Source organism: Chelonia mydas, chromosome 4 (genome assembly GCF_015237465.2).
Source record: "Chelonia mydas isolate rCheMyd1 chromosome 4, rCheMyd1.pri.v2, whole genome shotgun sequence".
NCBI lineage: Eukaryota > Metazoa > Chordata > Testudines > Cheloniidae > Chelonia > Chelonia mydas.
In genome coordinates this window covers 99946061-99963539 of record NC_057852.1, presented here as the reverse complement: position 1 = coordinate 99963539, position 17479 = coordinate 99946061, and the positions used below count along the sequence as shown (strand labels likewise).

Below are 17479 nucleotides of genomic sequence, written 5' to 3'. Positions count from 1 at the left end.
CATATACCATTCTTTTGGACTATCTTGCATAAGACATATAATTTGGAAAACCACTAATCACATTATTTTTACAAACATAACCACTGTACTTAGAATAAAAGCATGATTTTGTTTAAATAATGCTTCACTTCATGTTATTTACTTTTCAGAGGTAATATTTGCATAGTCATTTTGAATGTTCAAATAATATTTCTTATTTTAAAAATCAAACAGATGAAAGGCACTGTGTTTTAGTTTTGAAGTACTCTAACATCATCTTTTCCTTCTGCCTTTAATAAATGGATGTCAAAATACGTGACACAAGCAAAAAAAACTTTAATGCAAATAACTAGGTAGCAAGATTCCTGGTGACTGTAGAATGAGCAAAGAAAAACTTCTAAATAATACTCTGCAACAATTTAAACAGAAACCTGAATTATGGTGCTGCTATTCTCAAAGGAACAGCCTACTCATAGAATCTCAGGGCTGGAAAGGACCTCAGGAGATCATCTAGTCCAACCCCCTGCTCAAAGCAGGACCAATCCCCAATTTTTGCCCCAGATCCCTAAATGGCACCCTCAAGGATTGAACACTCAACCCTGGATTTAGCAGGCCAATGCTCAAACCACTGAGCTATCCCTCCCCCCTTACTTATACAATTGCAATTCCTTCAGAAAAAACAAATGACTTAGTGTTGTCTTTGTTGTTAACAAAGACAACCTCTTCCTCCAGCCTATTTAAATACAAATAATATACACAAAGATAAATAAGATTTCACACACACACACACCCCTCCACCAGAAGACAACACCATCATCCGCTGTTTAAGGCTATGGAATACTGTTGAAAGAAACAACATAACTGATCAGAACTTTTGGAATCTTTCTAACTAAAACACTGACTAATTAGAGTGTATTCAAAATACTGTGCAGTACATGTATTAGGAAAAGAGCCAGGATAAGGAGGGTGAAATGTTAAGCTTTTAAGTTTTTTTTTTTCTGAATAGTTTGTTATAATCAATTGTTCCCTTCATGTATCCACTCAGTTGGGAACATGAACCAAAATAAGTTCTCTTCTCAATATCAAGTTAAAATAGTGAAACCTTTAGGCTGGAGGGGCAAAATTCGTATCTGTAGCCAGCTTTTCAATATCCCAAAGATCCAGGGTGTTTAGAGCACCCCACTATTGCTTTGCAATATAACAGGAAGAAAGGGAGGTGTGAAGTTCAGCTCTAGGTTCAAAGTCTTTGCCATAGAAACCATAGGTGTTTTACATTAACTTCCAGCTTTAGAAATATGCACAGAGACTTGTGTGCTTAGAAAAACTGAGACAACTTAAATCTTTGAAGTAGTGTTTTCAAAGCATCTAAATGTAAATGGCAAAGTAGTTTTCCTCCAGAATTCTTCTTTATTTTTCTTACTGTTACATGCAATTTTGCTATATGATTTTGATTTTCTGTAACTTTTTCTTTCACCTATATACAACACAGCTTGTTCAACCTCATTTTATCTTTACTTACAAAGGAAACCTACTGTGTGACAAAAAGCTGCTCTATAGCAACAACAAATAGGCCATTTGTGGTTATTACAGACTCAGAAGGATTCTCACCACAATGACATTTATTTTCAGCAGAATCTTCTTTTGATGAGGGCTTCACTGTGCACTGACATTTACTAAAAGACAGGATGCATTTTTTAAATTGAATGAAAATGATATAATCAACGACCATCTTGAAAAGATGGTTGCCTCATTAGAAAGACAATGGTTAAAACACATTGGAAAATACTGATGTAATTGTTACACTTTTAAAATGATCCTCCCATACTCTTGGATAAGAAAGACAGAGATACAGCATCTCAGCACAGCATGCTATGAATAGAACTTTGTGAAACCACCGCAAAGGAATGCCAAAGCAGTCAGTGCTCACCCTGCTTTTAGTTTTAGATTCCAAGGCCAGAAGTAACCATTGTGATCATCTGGGCAGACATCCTGGATAATACAGGCCATAGAACTTCCCCCAGAATAATTCCTAGACCATATACTTTAGAAAAACATCCAATCTGGATTTAAATATTGTTAGCGATGGAGAATCTACCACAACCCTTGTTAAGTTTCTCACTATAGCAACCTGGATGGAACTTGGAGAGGCACAGGTTGGAGGAAGGAAGCATTTGCAGGAGGCTCCAGGACCTAAGTCTATGTACAAATGGCATAAGTGGAAACTGCAGTTGCAGCATCTCTGTAAATACTTCTCTAAAATAACCAGTTTAATTTTAGAAATGTGAACTCTTTTTGTGATATTATCTACCACATGGTACATCAAACACTCACAACTCTGAAACTCAGGTTAGGTTTGTCAAAAGGCTTGCAAAGATTCCTAAACCTTTTGATTAATCTGAACTGAGTTTCAGGTAATCTTGGACTATGTTTCAAATGCACGTGACCCATTTTATGATTTCATGTGGAAACAGTGTGAAACTGTGCGGTTTTAAATGGTTGAGGCTAATAAAGGAGGCCATCATGGTAGTTTAAGGATGAATTTCAATTTGAGTTGGTTTGAACCCCAAATACAAACTGAAACTTCTTAGAGTGGAAGTTGCAATTTATCCCTTACAGCAAATTTTAATTGGGGAATGAAGGGAGGAATTCATCCTGAATCAGGATAAAGAATCACAAAATCCAGATTTTTCATTGGAGGAAAAATTCTGAACAATCCAATTTTTGGAGAACCAAAACAGAACTTTTTGGCTTCATGCTGGCTGTCTGGATCATCAAACAGCCACTTCCCATACTGCCCCACTCCCCAGGCAGCCAGCTATCTGGGAAGTTGGGCAGCCCAGGGAGGCAGCTTCCCAGACATTATGGGGACCTAGGTGGGAAGGAGACTAGGCAGGCTGGCCGGCCAGCCCAGTTTCCATCGAAGTTTTGACCAAATCAGCATGTTCCACCGGAAATTTTTTTTACTAGCTCTGGTAGTAACACACATGAACCAAAACTTTAAAAGGTTGATTAAAAGCTTATGGAAAAATGAAACCAAGTTTTGCACAGCTATAGATCATAAATCAGCTAAAAATACTTTCTAATCCTTTCTAAGCCTGGAAGGTTTGCAGTGTTCTCCTTAGAACTATTTTATGCTAATACACTTGTAGCCAAAGGTACAGTCTTCTGCAGCAGCAGTGGAAACTACAAGCATTGGATTAAACTGCTGCATGTTGGGAAAACTTCCTGGTTCCTGCAAGGACGTAACCCTCTACCCTCCCAGCAGGAAGCCTGAGACAAGCAGAGAGGAGGCTGCTGATCTGTAATCCTGTTCTGTTTCCTTACAGAATAAAAGCTTTGTTCCTCATGGGGGATAGATGGGGCTTGTCTGAATGAGTCTGGTGTGTCTGAGGTGACTAGACACTGGCATACAGCTAGGGTTGCCAATTTTCTACTCACACAAAACCGAACACCCTTGCCCCGCCACCACCCCTCCTCCGAGGACGCCCCCCTTCCTCTGTTGTTCACTCTCCCCACCTTCACTCACTCATTTTCACCAGGCTGGGTTGGGGGTTGGGATGCAGGAAGGGGTGAGGGTTCTAGTTGAGCTTGTGGACTCTGGGGTGGGTCCAGGGATGAGGGATTTTGGGGTGCAGGAGGGGGCTCTGGGTTCAGGCTGAGGGATTTGGAGTGCAGGAGGGGGCTCCAGGCTAGGGCAGGGGGTTAGGGTGTGGGAGGGGGTACAGGCTCTGGGTGCAGGTTCAGGGAGGGGGCTCCAGGCTGGAGCAGGGGTTTGGGGAGGGGGTTCAGGCTCCAGCTGGGGGTGCGGGCTCTGGTGTGGGGCTGGGGATGAGGTATTTGGGGTGCAGGAGGGGGCTCTAGGCTCAGGGATTCTGAGTGCAGGAGGGGGCTCCAGGCTAGGGCAGAGGGGTGAGGGTTCTGGCTGGGAGTGCAGGCTCTGGGGTGGGGCTAGGGATGAGGGGTTTGGAGGGTGGGAGGGGGTTCAGGCCTGGGGCAGGGGCGAGGGAGGGGGTCGGGCTCTGGGCAACGCTTACCTCAGGCAGCTTCCAGAAGCAGTAGCATGTCCCCCCTCCGGCTCTTACACGGAAGTGTGGCCAGGCAGCTCTACATGCTGCCCATGCTGCATGCAGTTCCTGGCCAATGGGAGCTGTGAAGCTAGCACTTGGGGTGGGGCAGCAAGCGGAGCCCCCTGGCTGTCCCTATGGCTAGGAGCTGGAGGGGGGAACATGATGCTGCTTCCGGGAGCTGCACGGACCCATGGCAAGCAGGGAGCCTGCCTTAGCCCCACTGTGCCGCCGAGCTGACTTTTAACGGTCCGGTCAGGGAACTGTCTGGAGCCACCAGGGTCTCTTTTCAAACAGGCATTCCAGTCAAAAACCGTACACCTGGCAACCCTACATACATCACAGAGCATAGTGAAAAACCTTAGGCTCTGTGCTCCTAAGTTATGGAAAGAACCACAAGGCAAACCTAACTTATCTTGAACAACCTCATACTGGGATAGTGAATGGGAAGAAGGGTTAGACATTATTTTATTAAATTGCATTTTTGTGGCAGGTAGGGACACTGCTCATGGGCAGGCCAATCGTGCTAGGTGCCTGTACAAACACAGACCAAGTACACAGTCCACTGCCTCAGAGGCTTATACTTACGCTCTGAGTATACAACAAGAAACAACAGATAGATACAGAGAGATGGGAGAGGAAACAAGCTGCACAGGGGTCATTAGTGGAGGTTACTGCAGGAAAGCAGTAATAACAGCAAACAGTGATTTCTTAGGGAAAAAACAGAAGGATTAACTGAATCAAATGTGTGAGCCCAGGAAAATTATATTTGATGTTTTTAACACAGGTCAGTGGAGAAGGGGAGCCTCACAATATTTGTGAGCCATTGTAACAGGGTGTAGCAGCACCCCCTTTATTGCTGCCTCTGCTCCATTCCAAAAAAACCTCGGGCTCAACAATCACCAATGCAGTTTATTTACAGCGTGCAATCCCACCACCTTTTCACCATACACAGCTTTCCATATACACCTTAAGGACGTCTCTACCTCTGCACCCAGGAGGGAAGAGCTAACACTCTCTGCCTTCCCCCCTGGGTTTCCTACCTCTGGGCCTGTATGTATCCCCAGGCTAATTAGACTGGCAGCTGTTTCCCTTTTGCCAGTCAGGTGCAGGTTTCTCTAGCCAGCTCCAATTTACCTGCATTAATTGGAGCTGGTGTGACAGAGGGCTGGCTCAGGCGACCCTGCCCAGCACCCTGTTGCACCATCTTTGAGGAGAACTGGGTTATCCACGTATGCATTTTGAGGTTTAAATAAGCAAACAAACAAAATACTGGGCCTGATTTACAAGGAGTCATACATAATTGTTCATACAAATCTGATAGTTGCATGGACAAATTGTTAGATCCCTACAACCAAAGTTATTATAAATTATTTTATAGTTGGGTAAACTTAGACACAGAGTAAGCAAGGGATCTTTTCTGAAATTCATCACAATGACTTGTTATCACTCCAATGGAAAAATGAACAAGAAGATAGGCACTTCTTCTGATCAAGTGTAAATCAAAACACATCATTTTGCTTGTAAAATCAACTGAGCTACAATATATGCTCAAGAAGAACAACTGTTTTGCAGGATACAATATAGGGGTACACACTGCCATGTATCTGAATGTTGCAATGGGCCATAGATTCAGAACAGAATATTACTATGGCAGACTGAAAACAGTCTGCTTAAGAGGCCTGATCCCATGCCCTGTGAATTTTTGACCAGGCTCTAGGTCACCACTGAAGTTCATACAACTATAGAAGTGGACGGTGGGAAAACCTGAGGTTCTATATAATCAGGTTTAGAAATCCATGAAAACAGTTCCTAAATGTGGCATAATGCTCAACTCTGGATAGTTCTGCACCAAAATGGGAATAATGGAATGGTCTGATATGGATTAAGTAAGATCCTTGATACAGGATTCTTAATGAAGAAACAGCAGGAGGACAGAGAGATGTAGTCTTCTGTTTCCAGAAAGAGATTGTAATGCACTTTGTCCTGAAGAAGAGCTCAGTGTAGCTCAAAACTTCTCTCTTCCAACAACAGAATTTGGTCCAATGAGAAATATTATCTCACCCACTTTGTCTCTCTCATTTCCTGGCTACCACAACATTGCAAACAACTTTTTAAACAAATGTTTACTGAAAGTACAGTGGCAAGACATCCAATTCACTCCACAGTTGAAAAGCAGAGTTATTTAGAAAACGAAGAACATGTATATAAAACTTTAAAAAACAATAACAATTCCGCTGAGCAATTTTCTTATTTAAATGCTGTGAAGCACATTTTTGCTGGTAAATTTGATGAAATGCTATTTCTTAAGTATTAAAAATGAAATAGAATTGGATCCTGAGGCAACTAGCTTATTTCCATTCACTCTTAGATATTTTGTAACCCTGCTTAATCATGAGTATCCAGCTTCAACAACATCATCATTTTTATATATTATTCCAATTTTATTTCAGCATAATTTCATCATAATCAATTTGTGTGAAAAATATGATCCATTTATTATATGAAATAGTTTGTTGCAGGGGGAGAAGCACTTACAGAAAAATAAATGAATAAATACTGTATCAGCAGAAAGGCAGGGACTGAAGTTTTAATTTCCGTAGTTCTCGTTATAGGTAAATTAGTTTTCATAGCTGTAGCTTAATGAGTGTAAAAGGCTTGATTCGCCTCTCTTTTACACCAATATGAGAAGAGAAATCAGGCCTTGATACTCTAAAACACTAGTGATTTGAGTAAGTAAATAGTCAGTAAGTATGTGTAGCCTTACGGTGGGAGTGAGATAACCTCTTAATGTTTTCCTTTCCCTACCCCCCCCCCCCCGCTCAAATCTCCTTAGGGTAATGAGACGCAATAGTGTTGGGGAGTAGAGCTGTGCAAACCTGTCCATGTTTGTAATGAAAAGGGTTTGCAAATTGCAGTGTGAGAAGCAAACATCAATTCACATAGTTTTTCAGGCTTAGAAGTTCAAATGCTGAAGAAGTTATAGTTCTAATGTACCTGGTTGTGGCACAGTACCATCTTGTGGACACTGCAGATTATATATATGTGCAGGGGTGCAGAGGCAGGAGACATACACAGTAAAACAGTGATTCTAGTTTCATCCACTATACTGATGATCTAACACCTAGATAAAGCCATTTACCTTACCCCTAAAACTCCCTGCTTCTTTGAAAATACAAGCGTTTTCCCTGTAACTGAATCTCACTGAAAATTCATAGGAAATGTTCAGGCTTGACAGGTTCATGCCTGTTTACCCAGACCCACTCGAACAGGAAATGGATCTGGGCCTCAGTTCAGACAACACGTTTTCCCTTTTTAAATTGCATACCTGCAAACATCTTCAGGGGAAAAGGCAATAAATATCAATTTGCATAAATCTGCATGGATTTGGGGAAATTCACATACATTAAATTTAATCAGACCTTGTATAGACTAGGGATTTTCCCTAATTACTGCTAACCCTATAACCGTACTAGTAAATTTCTTAGTGCAGACAGGCAAAGGTTCTAGTTCTGATGCAACAATAAATTTCCTCTTTTAAAACCGTGTTGGTTATTATGGAACTGATATGGCAAGTAATACTTACTCATGTATGTGCAATATAAGAATTTCAGAACCAATGCTATAGGTCTGATTCAACCCCCATTGAAGCAAATGTAAATATTGTTATTGGCTTTAGTGAAATTGGGTAAGGGTATTGACCTCCAGTCAATACATCAGGAGTTTGGTTAATGCCCCAATTATCTTATCACAAACCCCATCTACTTAAAACTCCACTCATGGGATGAGCTAATCTCAGTGGTAGCCAAGAGGTGGGTAGCTGTCCTCCATTAGTCAGTTCAGAATAACTGCTCTTCTAGGTCCATGCTCCAAAGTGGCACTACTTGGTCCAGTTCTGTGATTTCAGCTCTGCTTCCTCTGGCAGATTCCTCCACACAGGACATGGAATTTCCTTTTGATGAACTCAAAGCAAAAAAAGACCCTTGGAAGATGGAATCTCATCTCCAAGACAGAACCCTTCTGGCCTTTGTTGAACCAAACTTTGTTACCCCACCAAAGTCCATTACTAATAAACCAGGGTGATCCCTCACTCAGGTCTTATCCTGTACAATTCCTGTGCCCTTTCACTAGTACTGTACTGATAATTACCTATTTTCACATTTACTCATCAAAATGTAAATTCCAACCAAAAACACCCCCCGCAAACAGTAGGTGGAAACAACTTAAGTCATGTACTTCCTCCCAGTAGAGGAATCAGAGAGCTCTATCCCTCTAGGCCACCTAGCCCTGGGACTTACATCCTAATTTTCAAAAGTGCACCTTGTCCAAGGGTCGAGGCACATCTTCAATAAATTAAAAAAAAAAAAAATACAAAGAAAATGCAGGTTGACCCAATGACAATACAAGACTGTCAGTCTAGTTACCTCCGCTCAAATTGCTTCCTTAGAAAAATTCTTGGAAAACAGTTTTTACAATTGTTCCTGAAAGTAAATAATTTCTGTCTTTATTGTCTAGGTTCCACCTTTGAGAACACCCCAAGCCCTCACACAAGCACATCTAGGGATATTATTATTTTTAGAATGATTTTTATTGTGGTAACACCTAGGAGACTCAGTCAGGGATGAAGAGCCCATAGTGCACTAAACAAACATATAACAAAAAGATGGCCACTACCCCAAAGAGGTCACAATCTAAGTATAAAACAAGGAGCCAGTTGGATACAACAGAGAAGGGAGACATTAACAATGAATTTACAAATAAATCCCAATAGCAGAGGGGTAAAACAAGAATACAGAAGTCAACTCCAAGCTGTGAAAGACCCAAATCATAAAACATTATAAGTCAGAATCAACACGATGTAGACAAACTGGAAGGTAGTTCTAAGTAAAATTTCTGTAAAATTCTAAGTAAATAGTAACTACATTACATTCAGAAACGTCAGCTTGTGTGGAATGTGGCTACCCATTTACTCATGGCTGTCAGAGAAGCTCTTAAGCCACTACCTTCCCTGTCTCTGGTAGAGGAGGCATGTCTGAGGGGAAAGGACATGGCCAGGGTGCTACTACATTTGACTAATCTCTGGCTGCCAGAATGACCCCTTGGAGTTGTGGGTAGCTGGTCATACTAGAGCTGTCCACAGGCTGGTCTCAGGATTGATGAGGCAAAGGTTATTTGAGCCATCTTTATCCACATGCCTCTCTAGTTTTACACGTACTAGTTTGACCAGACTAGCTATGATTTTTTTTTTCAGAAGAGACATTGGAAAACTTCATGTCTGTGACTGCACTCTACAGTCTATTACTTGACAGAAAATGCAAGTATGCAAATTAAAAAGTCATGAGTATGACAGTGCACAAGTAGAGTAAAAGGACTTTAAAGGAGAAGAAATATATCAACAAGGAGTGTTCTGAATTATAGGGGGCAATTAGACAAGGGAGATAAAAGGACTTGTCAAACACTGCAAACTGTTCTTAGCTACAGTTTTATCATTGTGCCAACATGGAGTGCTGAAGAAACAGCAAACAAAACAGGATCTCTTCAATAACTGTGATATTTAATGTGACTACTGGATTCACAACATCACGAGATGCCCGTTGAAACAAAGACAAATTCTCTTTGAAAATGCTTCTTGCATCAGCAACATGTTGGAGATTCCCTGTGGATTTCTTAATAGACTGAGCAGTCTACCCAAGCACATAATGTTACTCAACTCCACTACCATGGGATTATCTCAGTTATGGATTTATACCACCCTCTGATGTTTGGTGATTTAGCCACTATTAATGAATTATTGTAATAGACCAGGGCATAGGCGTTCTGGCCTAGTAGTCACAGCTGGGCTGATGTCCACAAATCAAGGATGGCCACAAGGTGGTAGTTAATGAGCAGGGATTGGAGTAAGAACTGAAGCTGGCATCAATAAACAAGAGTCAGGATCAGAGTCAGACAAGGGTTGGCAACCAGTTACCAGGCTGCAATGAAGAGCCACGAGTCAGGGTCAGAGTCCAGGTAGGGTCAGAGACTAGAGATCAGAAGGCAAGGTGCAATCTGGAGTTGGAGCAGATCAGATGTCTGTGTTGTTGCCCTGTGACAACTTCTTGGGGCACCATCCAGGGTTAATTAGTATGCTTGGCCAATCAGAGGGCCACAGGGTGCTGTCACTGTGGAACCTTTGGGCAGTACTTCCTGTGTTTTTAATCTCCACAGTACTCTCTGCAGGCCCTCTCAGTGGTGATATGGGAATGTCAGTTGTCCAAGGCTCTGCAGCCCAAGAGTTTAAGTCCCGCAAATCCTTATGTTACCCCCCAACCTCCTACATGGTTGGTGCCAGGCCTAGTTTGTCCAGATGGTTTTGACAAAACCTTTTTACTGGAGCATGGACATGGGCAGCAGGTTCTCAGGAGCACTCTTCAGGAGCTTCCCAGTCAACGAAGTAGGACAGTCTCCCCCTCTGCAGTTTAGAGTTGAGGATAGCATGGATGAGATATTCCTCATGCCCTGGGACTAGGACTGGGGGGGGTGGAGAGGCTCTCCCTTGAGCCAGCTGAAGACAAAATGAAGGGGTCTAACAGGGGTTAAAATAGAGTTTCTCTTGTGAGTGGAGAGCCCCTCCACTCTCCTATGCAAAATCCAGCTCCAAGATGGAGTTTTTGAGTCACATGGGCAAGTCTCCGTTTTTACACGCAGCAGCCATTGCCCACATGCTATCTTGAATATGTCTCCAGTAAGACTTCTTATGTGGATTGGAGTCTTCCAAGATCCATTGTTCATTAAGTGTTTCTTGATTGGGCACTTAATTTGCACATTCCTTTCTCAAGAAGCTGACCAATGCTTTACTAAGGCTACTTAAAATCAAGCAAGTACACAGCCAATATTCATAACTTCGAGTACAAAAATGACACATGCATACAAATAGGATGAATATATTCAGTAGATCATAACCTTTACAGAGATATGTTACATGGCATATGTAGCATGAAACGTATTCTAGTTATGTCATATATACATTCATAAGCATCTTGGGGTGCAACATCACACCTCTGTGTAAGGCTTCAGAATAAATTCATGGAAAACAGGATATATCTCAAGGAATCAGGGGAGCTGCAATTTGAAGATGATGGGATGATTTGCTGACACTTCTGGAATGATTCAAGGAACTGGTGGGCTAGCTTGCAGGATGACTTCCAGAGGTCCCTTCCAACCCTCATATTCTATGATGAGATCCCATTGTGCATGGAGCATTGCATTCTGATTCTGGCTTTTAGTGGTGTAGGCTGTTACATCACCTACTGGGCTAATGGATTGCCTCCTAAAGGAGATTCGATTAGATCAATCAGATCTTGGTGTACTGCAGTACTAAAGAATTTATGAGGTTTTAGAAGACAGGATGGTTCTTGATTAGGCTCCTTGACCTCTTGGTAATATTCCTTCTTTCTGTATAAGGCATCGGCTTTCCCATTCTTACTTCCTGGGCAACAGGTGATGATGAAAATTGATCTAGAGAAGACTAATGCCCACTTGAGTTGTCTTTGGGTTCAAGGGTCGCTCAAGGCTTAGGCAGATATTCAAGGTTCTTATTGTCAGAAAAGTTTTGCACCGGGTGTTGGGCTCCCTTGAGGTGATGGCAGCCCTCTTTGATGGATTATTTAATCACGAGTAGTTCTAATATTTCATAATTCTATTCAGCTGGGGTGAGTTTTTGAGAGTAATACGCACAGGAGCGCAATACTTACTCTCTCAAAGGTGCAGCTTAGAGCATGACCCCAATGGATACATTGGATGTGTCAGCTTTTATTATGAAAGCCTGGGCCAGGACTGTATGTGCTAGAATGGAAGCAATGATGAAAGGAGCCTTGAGCTGTTCAAAGGAGTGGTGAGCTTTAGGCATCCAAACAAATTTGATGGCCTTTTGGAGGAGGTTTGTCATGGAGCTCACGAAAGCCCACGAAACACTGTATCTCTCAGGGGGAACTGTGCACTGCCCAGTTGTGGATGGCCTCAATCTTCTGGGGGTCCATCTCAATGTCTTCTGGGGAAAGGATATAACCCAAAAAGTCTGTGGAGACCAGTCAATTTCACATTCAGGCTGTGCTTCCATGGTCTTTCTAGAACAGATGTGGTAACAATGCTGCTCAGCATTATCTGAAAACACAAGACTATCATCGAGATAGCTGACTACATACTGGTTCAGGATGTCCCTAAGTATATCATTCACAAAGTGTGGAAAGGTTGCACGAGTGTTGGTCAGAGTGAATGGCATTACTAAATATCTGAATTGCCCATAGTGGCGTTGAAAGGCAGCCTTCAATTCATCTCCTGCCCTAATGCACACTAGGTTGTAAGTCCCCCAGAGGTTCCATTTGGTGAAATTTCTGGCAGAACACACATGATGTAGTAACTCAGAGATTAAGGGTAGGGGATTCCCATTTCATACTCTCATCTGGTTTAGAGTCCAATAGTCTGTGCAGAGGCTATTTGTTTCTTAACAAAAAGGACCAGAGCCCCCTGCTGGGGAGCTGGAGTGCTAGATGAAGCCGTTGGCCAGGTTTTCTTGTATGTACACACAAAGGGCTGCCAGTTCTGACTTGGACATTGCATAGATCCATCTATATGGGACTTTTGCCCTGGGTTGTAGGTCTATGGGGCAGTCACAGTCCTGACGCAGAGGTAGCAGATCTACATTTTTCTTTTCAAAAACGCTTGCATAATCCCAATACTTATCAGGGAACTGGGGAATCAGGCTTGGAAGTGGTTCCTTCTGGCTAGCTGCCACCATGTGGGGTTCCTCCACAGTCATTGTAGCTTCTGATGGGCTGTGGCAGCACTGAGACCAGAAAGTTAGGACTGACTGCAGTCAGGCAGACCCTTTGGCAATATTCAGAGGGAAGTTGATCAATCCTCTGTCACCAGGAGATGCAAGGGTTGTGCTACTCCATTCAGGCAATGCCAATAATTAAGGGGAAGTGTAGTGAAAGGATTGAAATGAATTGTAGCACTTACTGATGACCCTGAAGTATGGCCTCCAGGGTTACTGTTTCCTGCATCACTGGCACCAAGGACAGGAGTGACCCAACTATCATCTTTATGAGAACAAATAGAGGGGGAGTTGTAGCATATGAGTGGCTTTAGAGGCTATGAAATTATTAGCAGCCCTGGAATCGATCAGGGCCCACTGAGGGGGAAATCAACTTGGCCCCATCTGTGGTATGTAACTGTATTTGTTTTTGGAAGTTTGGGAGGGCCCACATGTCCTGGGTCAGGTTTCCTTCAAGGGCTGGGGGCTAGTTTTGGAGGATAGTGCCCTGGTGGTGCCCAGGCTAGCTCCCCCATATGGACTGGGCTTACTCATTTCCCTATTCCTTGCTGGTAAAGGTCTGTGCACCCCGCAATAAAAGCACAGGTTATTATGCCATCGCCATTTCTTTTCTTCCAGGGGCAAGTGTCAGTAGCCCTGATCAACCTGCATCCATTGCTGGTTGGGCACTGGGGTTTTCAGCGTGAGGTGTGGGTGAAGTGGTGGCATGGTGCCCCTCCTCTCCTCCTTTTGCTCATGGAGTCAATCATCGATATGGAGTGAGAGAGAGGCTAATACAAGCATTAAAGCAGGTCGGGCTATCAGCACAGGCTAGGTCATTCTTTACCTCCTCTCTAAGTCCACACCAGAATTGGTGCAATTGGGCCCCCTTGTTCCACTCAATGCTGGCACTGGGCAGGGTATGGTGCAGTTAACCCTCACCCTTGCTCGAGCCTTCATAGTGCAACTTCTGTGAAGTGAGCACAATAAGGATCATCAAAAAATTGTGGAAAACACTTGCAGGAAGGCATTCCAAGCCATTAACACTGGACTTTCCTGCTCCAGCAAGGGGCCGGGGGCCAGTCCAGTGCTTTTCCAGCTAGCAAACTGATCACTAGTTCCACCCTGGCCTGGTTGGTGGGATGCATTCAAGAACAGAGATGGAAAAGGAGACAGCATTGGTTCCCATCAAAATATTTGCTTAGAAGTACTGCAGGACCCTGTTCAGAAGGCACTGGGCCAAACCCAAGCATGGAGCTTAGACCTCTCTTCCTGGGAATGGTGCTAGCTACTCATGGACGGTCTGATTTTCTGTTAGGAGCTGTGCCATATAGGACCACAGCACATGGTTCTTTTGGAGTTGAATGACACACTGGTCCTGCAGATCTGGTACCCCACTAGAGTTCAGTGGGTAGTGGTAGACTGACACCTTTCAAATCCCTGCTAAGGGGCTTCCATAGAGGGGATCGAAAGTGGGTCTGGGCAAATGGTAAGGAACCAGGGCAAAGGCAGTCTGGCCTAATGGCACAACTGGGCTGCTGTCCACAAGTCAAGGACACCTACAAGGTGGTAGTCAATGAGCAGGGATTGGAGTAATTGCTAGAGCCAGGACCAATAAGCTAGAGTCAGGCCAGGGTCAGAGACTGGAAATCTGAGATAGTACCAGGTTGGAATCAGAAAGCAGGGTCAGAGTCAGGCTGGCACTGGAGACTGAAGATGGGGCTGGGGGGGGGGGGGGGGGGAGTGCAGTCTGGAGCAGCAGCAGGCTAGAATCTGTGTGGTTACCGAGACAAGTTCCTGGGCCACCCTCCAGGGTTAAAAAGTGTGCTTGGCCAATGAGAGGCAGAGGGTGCCATTGCTCAGGACCATTTGGGTAATACTTTCCTGTGTCACCTACTTCTACAGTGCTCCTTTGATATGGCACTGCATGGCCTCCCAGGTGCAAAGTGGGAATGTTGTCTATTTTTGACTCTGCAGACTTGGGTTCTAGTCCTATGGATCCATACTATTATGGCTGTGTGAATATCTCTGATATAGCTAAAGGCAAATAAAATCTGCACCATGCTGCTGTTTGAGTATCTCTATTAAGGACATATGCTGGAAAGTGAAGTTTAGTAACTTATCAACTGTGTAGTTTCCTGTAAATTACAGGCTGTAGGTGATAGTGTAGTAAGAACCACCGGCATATCGATTTCTAAACAAGCTACTGCAATAGCCTCACCTTTCATGAACACATTACTTGGGTAAAGGTGGAAATAAATGCTCTTCAACATACGCAACCTTTTCCCACTACTTGTGCAGAAGAATAATTATAATCCCAAAGAAGAATTCACAACAACAGGTTCCATGACTGTTCAGTAGATGAGGGTGACTTGTATGTCCAAGAATCTGAAATATTAACATTAAAATATATTTTAAACCCCTTAATGACTAAAAAGGCCAATTTATTTTTTTTTGGGGGGGGGGGGGGAGGGAAGGATGAGTAATATTTTTTCATATTGCACATAGTGAACCAAGAAAGAATTTCCAACATTAGATACATTGAGGGAGCAATATACAATATATTAAAAGATAGATGAATCTCAGAAATAAGGTTTCTGAATTATACCGCAGATCTCTGCCTTTTTTATCATCAGAGGAGAATTAACCCCGAGAATAGTTTGCCAAGTGCCTTAACCAAAAGTATCCATACAATTTATGTCTCTATCATGACCAAATTCTTTCAATTACATGAGGGTTATTTGGAACCTAGCAACCTCTCCAATGGACTATTCCCATTTTATTCTTCTTATCCCAACAGATGACAGGTAGTTGCTGAAATTGATATATTTTATGAGGTTCATAATACGCTCTTCAAATTGCTGTGCAACTTCTAATCTGCCTCTCCTTTCAAGGGTCCTAAGAAAGGTTAATACCCTGTATGATAAGTAGTACCACTGTAGCCATGAGCTAGAGTATAGAAGTTACAGATTTAGTCCACAAAACTGAGCTTCTGCAATCCTGTCATTGGCTTCACTTTGGATCAGATAACCATTTGAGGGCAAGATTGTGTCAGACTTACTCATGTTGAATAGTTTCTTACTCTGAGAATCGTCACATTGATACTCACAAAGTAAGGTACTACTCATTGTAAGTAAGCCTCAAAGGTTCAACACACAAAAGTACCAATTGACCACACTTCTGAGTGATCACTGTGCTTGAGAGCAACCCCAAAGAACTAAAAGTATATTTTGAGGAAATGTTCGGAACTGTGGTTCTTATCTTTTACTTTGGTTTTCAGTGTATTTCCTCATTTTCCTGCTATATTACTTTGTAGTCACATTATCTATTTGTAAGTTTTGAAATGTGACACTACAGTAATGTCATCTTCATTAGGTGATTTTCTAATGGTCTGCTAGGACTGTTTTTAGGGCTACCTTGCATTAGCGTTGTAAAGCAGCTGCAGTGCAGCCAAGAATCAGGAACACGGTGCTAAGGGGGACTGAGTTTTCTAAGTACACAGGATTATAGATTATGAACATGATTAGAACCACAGATGGAGAGATTTCAAAACCTAATTTAGAAGAAGAATAAAACAGGAAATTACAGAAGTATATGAAATATATAATATATAAACCAAATTTAGGAAAGCATGTCAATTCAGGACAGCACTTAAGTGTATATTAAAGTGATGTAAGTATGTGCACAAATTCTATTAACATGAATCAAATATAATTACTGGCTCACAGACAAAGTAAATAGGGTGATATTATTTATGCTTTCAAATAATACATGAACAAGAGGACACCCAACAAAATGAAATACCTCCCTTTTAAGAAAAAACAAATTTATAACTAACCTGTGGAGCTCCTTGCCACAAAACACAGTTAAGCTTAGTAGGATTCAGAAAGGAATTAAACATGTATAGCAAAGTAATACATGCCTTACACTTACCATAAAAGACTAAAATGGAACATCAGAGAGAAAAGTAGCATAATTTGATGTGATAATGCCATACCTGGCACAGTGATGTGGATTGATATTTTAAAATAGCCACAAATCCACTGTTGCAGTGAGTTCTGAACTGCTTTTACACAGGTTGAAAGAGAAAGACAAGAAGTAAATCTGTTCCACACACCGACCATGGAGCACCCCAAGATTTCTGGGACTAGAATATTTTCCAGCTCCATTTGGGCTAGCTCCACTTCAGATTGCATCTACCATTTAAGCCCTCTGATGCAGTCAGAAAAATCAATCATAGGTTAACTCCAACTTTTTGTAATTGAATGTTAAATAAAGCCTCAAACTATTTTGCTTGGACTTTCAGTGAGATTTAGGTTTCTCTGTACATAAGTCAGATTTGAAAATGTGACTTAGGCACTACTGAAAATCTGACCCATTTTGCAGAAACGCTTGCGGATGTGGGTGTTGTTCAAAAGATTCTCCAATACCATGAACAACTGTTACATACTGAGAAACAGTTGAGCATGGTGATTTTGATATTTATAAACCTTCTAATACAATGAAGAATGTATCTTTTCCCCCATAGTAAAGCTTATGTAAAGAAACTGCTATAAATGGTACATTTGATGATTTTCACTACAAAGACAAAAAAAAGCATATTTCATTTCTTGAAAAGGTTAGCAAACTATTTTGTAAAATG

The 17479-nt window shown here is 42.2% G+C and overlaps 1 long non-coding RNA gene across 3 annotated transcripts in view; it reads right to left on the bottom strand.

Annotated features, from left to right (window-relative positions):
* LOC122465367 overlaps window positions 1-17479 on the bottom strand; it is a 48133-nt gene that overhangs the window by 12435 nt on the left and 18219 nt on the right. The gene's annotated exons all lie outside the window — the stretch shown is intronic.